Raw genomic sequence first — 8,874 nt, forward strand, 5'->3', positions numbered from 1 at the left:
ATCTACAAAACCCAAGGGTTCCTCAAAGTCAGCTCCCTCAGTTTCTGCACCATGAGTGTCCAGGGGTGGCAGAGTTATGGCTAGAGGCAGAGGCATGGATAGGGGTGATGTCTAGGGGCAAAAGCAGTGTGGATGTGGAGGCAAGCTAAGCAGAAAAAACTGGGGGTACAAGCTGAGACATGGACTGGGGTGATGTCTAGGGGCAAAAGCAGTGTGGATGTGGAGGCAAGATAGGCAGCAAAAACTAGGGATACAAGCTGAGGCATGGGCTGGGGTGATGTCTAGGGGCAAAAGCAGTGTGGATGTGGAGGGAAGCTAAGCAGCAAAAACTGGGGATACAAGCTGAGGTATGGGCTGGGGTGATGTCTAGGGACAAAAGCAGTGTGGATGTGGAGGCAAGCTAAGCAGGGAAAAAAGGTGGCTAGAGGCAAAGGGATGTCCAGAGGCAGCAAGGGCAAAGATGCAAAACTCTCCCCTGTTTTAAGAATTTTCCCTAGGTATGGGACACGTTAATGGCACCCCCTGGGCAAACTACAGTGGTGGATTGACTTGTCTCCACACACAACATTCCTGGGAGGAGGGCTGAAACACCACCCTCCTCCTCCTCCTCTGCCGTTAAGTGGACCCCAGCTACGAGCTGGAAGCGCTGCAAAACTGGTGTGGGGAGACGTCAGCAGGCCGTGCTGAAGCTCATCAGCTTGAGGGACAGACAGCACACTGCCTACAAAGTGAGTCATGCAATCCTCGATGAGACGGCAATGTGGTTTTGGCCACTGCACCTGGGCCCAGGCATGTTGTCATGTGTGATAATGGCCGTAACCTGGGATCGGCTCTGTAGCTTGGCAGCCCGCAACATGTTCCATGCCTGGGCCACGTTTTTAACTCATTGCTGCTAATCTTTTTAAAAAAGTACCCCAATGTTCCTGAGCTACTGGTGAAAGTGCGGCGCTTGTGCGGATAGTTTTGAAAGTCTATAGTTGCCGCCGCTAGCCTCTATGCACTCCTACAACGCTGGTATCTGCCCAAACAACGGCTGTTGTGCGACGTCTCCACGCTGCTGGAACTAAACATATCATCTCTTCAGCAGAGTGTGTGAGCAGCACAGACCTTTGATGGAGTTCCAACTGCAAAACCCTAGGATTCGTCAAAGTCAGCTCCCTCAGTTGCTCAACCATGAGTGGCCATGGGTGGCAGACTTATGTGAAATCCTATCCCATCCATTGCAGTGGACACGAAACATTAGTATGCGCTCATCACAACTCCGGATATGGTAGCTGCGTTAAGCAGGGTGCAGAGTACAACACAGACCAGGCCCGAGCACCAGGAACAGGTGTTAGAAATACTGCAGCATCCGCCATTTCCTTCCAATTTTGTGGTTGTGGACCCGCCACCGACGTTTGAGGATGATGAGACACAGTTGCCATCAGGGAAAGCTGTGGTCATGTGCGGTTTGCAGTAAGGGGACAGTGCGCAATTGGAAGAGGAGTTGGTGGATGACGAGGCCACCGACTCCACATGGACAGGGGTGATGTCTAGGGGCTAAAGCAGTGTAGATGTAGAGGGAAGCTAAATCAACAAAAAACCTGGGTAGAAGCAAAGGTATAAACTGGGGTGATGTTTAGGGGCTAAAGCAGTGTAGATGTGGAGGGAAGATAATTCAACAAAAAACGTGGGTAGAAGCAAAGGCATAAACTGGGGTGATGTTTAGGGGCGAAAGCAGTGTAGATGTGGAGGGAAGCTAATTCAACAAAAAAACAGGGTAGAAGCAGATGCATAAACTGGGGTGATGTTTAGGGGCGAAAGCAGTGTAGATGTGGAGGGAAGCTAAGCAGCAAAAACAGTGGGTAGAAGCAAAGGCATGCAAAACTCTACCCTGTTGGAAGACTTATTCCTAGGTCTGGGACACGTTAATGGCCCCCCTGGACAAATTACTGCCACTCAGGGGCCTAGTGTCACCAGGAAGGACAAGTATAGTCACATGTTGTGGGAATACCTGGCTGACCCCAGCTCTGTCCTCTCCGATCCCTATGTGCTCTGTGCACTTATTTTCTCATCTTTTTTTCTGCACTGCACATCTCTTGCCTACTTCCTTTTGGATCTCAGAAGTGGTGGTCCACTTCAAGAGATTGGTAACTTCAGTGCTGGAGTTGTCAATAGTAACGGGATTAGCTGAGGGATCGCTGTCTTAACCACTTTTTGGCACAAAATTAAATTCCAAAGCCAAGTATGGTGCAAGTATATGATGCAAGGACACCTACACATCTGTCTCTGACACATTGGGGAGTTCACCCTCATGCGCCCTTTTGGCCTGCACCATCATGCGCCTCTTTCGAGCCACTCCACATCTCCCAAGCTTTTCATTGCAGGCAGAAGTACAACACAACCCACCCCCATGCCCAAGCCTTTAACAGCCTCATCGATAAACTGCTGGCCCTGGAGATGTTTGTGTTTGTTTATGCTTCTGGATACCCAGGCCTTCCGTCAGCAGATGGCAGCTGGGGCACCTCCCTATGCTGGGCCTAGCCGTTACTACTTCTCTTGGTGTGCTGGCCCTGCCTTGCACCTGCATGTGTCCCATATCATCAGTCGGGCCCAGAGTTCTGCGCTTTGCTGCAAGGTCCACTTGACCACAAGTGGACCTTGCGCCTGTGGTCAGGGATGCTGCAGTGCTTATCTTTAAGGACAGGCAAGGTGAATATGGTGGAGTCTGGTCCCCGGGTGCAAACTGGGGTGGCCTATCTCCTCTCCCAGGCCAAAATTCATGGCAGGAGTAGACTGAAACCCTACTACGCTGCAACCTCCACCCCAGCTACTAGCGGCAAACGCTAAAACACTGGTGTGGGGAGACGTCAGCAGGCGGTGCTGAAGCTCATCAGCTTGGGGGACAGACAGCACAGTGCCTCCGAGGTCAGGGATGCCATCCTGGCTGAGATGGCAATGTTTTTTTCCCTGCTACACCTGGGGCCTGGCATTTTTGCGCCTGTGATAATGGCTGGAACCTGGTAGCAGATCTGGAGCTTGCCAGACTCAAACATGGTCCACACATGACCCACGTTTTCAACTTGTTGGTGCCATGTTTCCTTGAAACCTTCACCATTGTGCCTGATATACAGGTCAAAGTGGGGCCATTTTCGTAAGTGAGAACTAGTCTCTGCTAGGCAGAAAACATTCAGAGCACACTCCTCTCATTTTCACACCGTTGGCTGGCGGAGGAAGACGAGGGGGATGGAGTGGCATCTGATGTCCCTGTCCCACACGAGGCTAGAGGGTGCACTTCAGTGCATCCCATTGCTTCACCACAAATGGTGTGAAGGGGAGTGGAAAATGGAGGAAATGGAGAGTGACCCTTACAGTTGGGGCCAGCAAAGGCATGCCAAGTAACACACTGGCACACATGGCTGACTTCATCTTGGGTTGCTTTTCAAAAGTCTAACGCATACTTCACATCATGGAGAACAAATAATACTGGATTTTTACAAGCCTCGAACCACGGTCTAGGTCTAATTTCTGTTCCTTTCTTATATTAGGGGAGAGGAACCAAAAATTACTTAAGTGATGCGTTTAGCGTACATAGACTGACTATTAATGTGTATCCCACTTAGTGTTGTTGGGGTTACACACCGTCACAACCTGGCTAAAGCTTCTATAGCTGTTAATAAAGTCAACAAAGTTGCAGACAGATTAGATTTAGAACATGTTGTCTTCATTGTCAAAATCCTCTTTATAGGTAATGTGTTTTTTTGGGCCGAGCTGTCTGGGAATGAGCTGGTGCAGCACTGATAACCTGGGTGAATATGGAAAGAGCCTGAGATGTAGGGTGAATGTATCCCCAAATTATTTGGGGAATTTCCACTCAGAAACTGGCACTATATGGCAGTAGCAAGAATTGAGGGTATATGTGGGCCCAATATATTCTTTGAATTCCCAGTCAGACAATGGCACTATATACCAGTAGCAAAAATTGTGGGTGCATGTAACCCCAATATATTCTTTGAATTCCCAGTCAGACAATGGCACTATATACCAGTAGCAAAAATTGTGGGTGCACGTAACCCCAATATATTCTTTGAATTCCCAGTCAGAAAATGGCACTATATACCAGTAGCAAAAATTGTGGGTGCACGTAACCCCAATATATTCTTTGAATTCCCAGTCAGAAAATGGCACTATATACCAGTAGCAAAAATTGTGGGTGTATATAGCCCCAATTCTATTGCTAGGGGACTTCCAGTGTATTTATGGAGTGAAGGTGGGGGGGCTCACCGTTGGAACGTGGATCGGGGGTATATATAGGGTATACGGGAATACACTGTCAGTGTATTCCATTCAGGATCCTGGGAAAGCTGGGTTGCGGCGATTGAGCCCGTCAGTGCCACGTTACACTGACAAGCTTCTCCCTGGAATTGAAATTATATGTAACCCCAATATATTCTTTGAATTCCCGGTCAGACAATGGCACTATATGGCAGTAGCAAACATAGTGGGTGTATATAGCCCCAATTCTATTGCTAGGGGACTTCCAGTGTATTTCTGCGGTGAAGGTGGGGGGGCACACCATTGGAACGGGGATCGGGGGTGTATATATAGGGTATACGGGAATACACTGTCAGTGTATTCCATTCAGGATCCTGGGAAAGCTGGGTTGCGGCAATTGAGCCCGTCAGTGCCACGTTACACTGACAAGCTTCTCCCTGGAATTTAGCTCTTACAAGAGCTGTTGGTTGTCTTCTCCTTCCTATCCTAGCCTGTCCCTGCCTACCAGAGTCTAAGCCCTAGCTAACTGGACGGAAACTTCCATCCCCGGTGAATTGCAAGCTCAGAATGACGCGAACCTGGGCGGCGCTGTTCTTTTAAATCAGAGGTCACATGTTTTCGGCAGCCAATGGGTTTTTCCTACTTTTTTCAACGTCACCGGTGTCGTAGTTCCTGTCCCACCTACCCTGCGCTGTTATTGGAGCAAAAAAGGCGCCAGGGAAGGTGGGAGGGGAATCGAGTAATGGCGCACTTTACCACGCGGTGTTCGATTCGATTCAAACATCGGGAACAGCCTGATATCCGATCGAACATGTGTTCGATAGAACACTGTTCGCTCATCTCTACTCTTTAGCTATATATGTTGATCGTATGATTGGGCATATTTTCAGCACATGTACCACCATTTTTACATATTGATGCAGGTTAACCTGTTATTGGATGTTATGTGACTTAATATATTTCTTTATATACCCTTTGATGGTGCACATGTATTTGTGCTGACATAAATTTCTACTGCTTCACTATCTTTGATGGGTGGAGCCATATGTACAATATTTGGGTATTTACCATCATGTAATTATTAACATACTGGTTTAACCTGTTACCTGCGGTGATTTATTTTCTATATATATTGAGGAATTATTATATCTTTATATTTATGCTATTGTAGAGATAATTTTTATACTTTCTATCCCACTATATACTTATATTGGCGATTGATACATCGGTAATGTGCACTTGTTTTATATCTTTGTATCTTCTCTTTGGCTTTGGCACCAAAAACTTGACTTTGGATATGCGATGTCCCTCACTCCTTCTTAAAACCACCCAAACTACGGTAAATAATGACTTTGGAATAAATGCACAAAACACTTTATTTTGGTTGTCAAAATGGCCACAGCTTTATTAAACTCACAGAAGTAAAATAATGACAGAAGGAGTCAGGTGCAGTGCTAGACCATTGGGATTCACGAATACTGTGAGATCCCCAGCTGTCTGACATAAAGCACCCGGCCAGACAGCAATAAATAAATAAAGGGGGGCGGCACGCTCCGGCTTGCAATTCTAGCAGAGCCAGTACACTTTAAGGGCACCAACGACCCTGTGCTTAACCACTGTGCCCGCCCCTGGATGACGTTACTATTATGACATCCTTCAGGCTGGCCATTTCTAAAGCTCAGCCTGTTCACCACCATGAGGTTTAACCTCCTCTGTTAGTTAAAATAAGTCCACAATAACTTGCCTGCAACTTCCACCTGACTCCTCAACCGCAAACATAAAGCTGTGACAGTTTATCAATGGACCATGTGACACGTAATACTTTATTACCCATGACTGACTAAATAATGGCAAACCCCCGACTCACAAAGAGTCATCCTACAGCACTCAGAAGAGGAAAAAAACCCTGTGGAGGAAACCTCTAGGGAACCATGGCTGAAGGACGTCCCTTCCCTTGGGCTTATAAGATTAATGCCCAACAATAACTCATAATTGAATATATAGAGCCAAATACACAATTACAGTAACAAAGCAATGGTACAATAATACATTAGACAGGAAAATGTGAAAAAAATAAAAATAAAAAACAAGTGTAACACAGTGATGAAAAGAGGGTGGGCGGGCGGGAAATGCTTCATCCAGGTCTTGTGATGAGAAAGAGGATGAAGATGGATGAGACAGGAAGTGACATCTATTCCTAACTCCTCCCTCCCTACAGTAACACACTAAGCACCATATACTAAAGCAGAATATACACAGATATACACTCGTAAAGCAGAATATACCCAGATATATACTCCTAAAGCAGAATATAGATATATACTCCTAAAGCAGAACATACAGATATACACTCCTAAAGCAGAACATACAGATATATACCCCTAAAGCTGAATATACACAAATATATACTCCTAAAGCAGAACATACACTGATATATACTCCTAAAGCAGAACATACACAGATATACAGTCCTATGAAAAAGTTTGGGCACCCCTATTAATCTTAATCATTTTTTGTTCTAAATATTTTGGTGTTTGCAGCAGCCATTTCAGTTTGCTATATCTAATAACTGATGGACACAGTAATATTTCAGGATTGAAATGAGGTTTATTGTACTAACAGAAAATGTGCAATATGCATTAAACCAAAATTTGACCAGTGCAAAAGTATGGGCACCTCAACAGAAAAGTGACATTAATATTTAGTAGATCCTCCTTTTGCAAAGATAACAGCCTCTAGTCGCCTCCTGTAGCTTTTAATCAGTTCCTGGATCCTGGATGAAGGTATTTTGGACCATTCCTCTTTACAAAACAATTCAAGTTCAGTTAAGTTTGATGGTGGCCGACCATGGACAGCCCGCTTCAGATCATCCCACAGATGTTCAATGATATTCAGGTCTGGGGACTGGGATGGCCATTCCAGAACATTGTAATTGTTCCTCTGCATGAATTCCTGAGTCGATTTGGAGTGGTGTTTTGGATCATTGTCTTGCTGAAATATCCATCCCCGGGGTAACTTCAACTTCGTCACTGATTCTTGAACATTATTCTGAAGAATCTGCTGATACTGAGTGGAATCCATGCGACCCTCAACTTTAACAAGATTCCCGGTGCCGGCATTGGCCACACAGCCCCAAAGCATGATGGAACCTCCACCAAATTTTACAGTGGGTAGCATGTGTTTTTCTTGTAATGCTGTTTTTTTTGGACGCCATGCATAATGCCTTTTTGTATGACCAAACAACTCAATCTTTGTTTCATCAGTCCACAGGAACTTCTTCCAAAATGAAGCTGGCTTGTCCAAATGTGCTTCTGCATACCTCAGGCGACTCTGTTTGTGGTGTGCTTGCAGAAACGGCTTCTTTCTCATCACTCTCCCATACAGCTTCTCCTTGTGCAAAGTGCGCTGTATTTTTGACCGATGCACAGTGACACCATCTGCAGCAAGATGATGCTGCAGCTCTTTGGAGGTGGTCTGTGGATTGTCCTTGACTGTTCTCACCATTCTTCTTCTCTGCCTTTCTGATATTTTTCTTGGCCTGCCACTTCTGGACTTAACAAGAACTGTCCCTGTGGTCTTCCATTTCCTTACTATGTTCCTCACAGTGGAAACTGACAAGTTAAATCTCTGAGACAACTTTTTGTATCCTTCCCCTGAACAACTATGTTGGACAATCTTTGTTTTCAGATCATTTGAGAGTTGTTTTGAGTAGCCCATGATGCCACTCTTCAGAGGAGATTCAAATAGGAGAACAACTTGCAATTGGCCACCTTAAATACCTTTTCTCATGATTGGATACACCTGGCTATGAAATTCAAAGCTCAGTGAGGTTACAAAACCAATTTTGTGCTTCAGTAAGTCAGTAAAAAGTAGTTAGGAGTATTCAAATCAATAAAATGATAAGGGTGCCCATACTTTTGCACCAGTCAAATTTTGGTTTAATGCATATTGCACATTTTCTGTTAGTACAATAAACCTCATTTCAATCCTGAAATATTACTGTGTCCATCAGTTATTAGATATATCAAACTGAAATGGCTGCTGCAAACACCAAAATATTTAGAACTAAAAATGATTAAGATTAATAGGGGTGCCCAAACTTTTTCATAGGACTGTATACTCCTAAAGCAGAACATACACAGTTATGTACTCCTAAAGCTGAATATGCACTGATATATACTCCTAAAGCTGAATATACACCCATATATTCTTAAAGCTGACCCAGTCTGTATAAATCTACAAAACTACTGCACGAAGAAGAAACTGCAGGAGTTATTGGTTCCCCCATCCCAAAGTCATGTCCCCCTTTGCTGATGGCTCTGGGGGTGTCTATTCCAGCAAAAACTATTTTTCAAATTCTCAGTGTTGCTCCTTCCCTTCCATGCACTGCCCTGTGCCCGAACCTCAGTTTACACCAACTTGTGGGGTATTTCTGTGCTCGGGAGAAATTGCACAACAAACTGTGAGATGCATTTTCTCCTTTAACCCTTTGTGAATGTGTTAATTTTAGGGCTAAATTAATGGGGGGTTTTTTGAAAAACAATGAAATGTCTAAATTTCACCTCCATATTTTTTAATTTCTGTGAAATGCTTAAAGGATTAACAAACTTCCCAAATGCA

The sequence above is a fragment of the Leptodactylus fuscus genome, chromosome 1 (assembly GCF_031893055.1).
Source record: "Leptodactylus fuscus isolate aLepFus1 chromosome 1, aLepFus1.hap2, whole genome shotgun sequence".
NCBI lineage: Eukaryota > Metazoa > Chordata > Amphibia > Anura > Leptodactylidae > Leptodactylus > Leptodactylus fuscus.